The sequence below is a fragment of the Lipotes vexillifer genome, unplaced genomic scaffold (assembly GCF_000442215.2).
Source record: "Lipotes vexillifer unplaced genomic scaffold, Lipotes_vexillifer_v1.1 scaffold156, whole genome shotgun sequence".
Classification (NCBI taxonomy): domain Eukaryota; kingdom Metazoa; phylum Chordata; class Mammalia; order Artiodactyla; family Lipotidae; genus Lipotes; species Lipotes vexillifer.
In genome coordinates, this window is record NW_006770074.1 from 804,273 (window position 1) to 804,710 (window position 438).

Below are 438 nucleotides of genomic sequence, written 5' to 3' on the forward strand. Positions count from 1 at the left end.
GGGAGGGGAGGGGAGGGGTGGGGGAGACAAAATGGCTTCTAGTAAATCCGGAGCCGGCTAGCGGAGCCGCGGAGTTGAGGCGCGCCGGGAGAGCCGAAACCCGGCGGGCTATGCAGGTGCATGCCCCCCCCTCAGCCCGAGGCGGGGCGCCACCAGCGCTTCCCGGCTTTGTCCTTGGACCCTGGCTCCGGCTCGCACCAGCCGAGGGGGAAGTCGCTTCATCGCCGGAGTGTGCCTCCGGCGCCCCCCGCCCGCTCCGGGGCTGCCACCCGGCGGGGAGTGAGGGGGCGCCCCGCAGCCTCCCAGGCCGCGCTCACTGCCGAAGCTGCCGCCGCGCTGGCCCCTCTCCTTGTGTCGGCCGCTCCCGGCCCGAGGCAGCTGATGCAGTCGTTCGCTCGCGGTGCTGCGAGAGTTAAGAGGAGGTGTTCGCCGGTCTTT

At 72.4% G+C, this 438-nt stretch overlaps 1 protein-coding gene across 1 annotated transcript in view; it reads left to right on the forward strand.

The window, feature by feature from the left end:
- The window catches only part of SND1 (staphylococcal nuclease and tudor domain containing 1), a 439,500-nt gene that overhangs the window by 376,218 nt on the left and 62,844 nt on the right, over positions 1-438 (forward strand). The window lies entirely within an intron of this gene.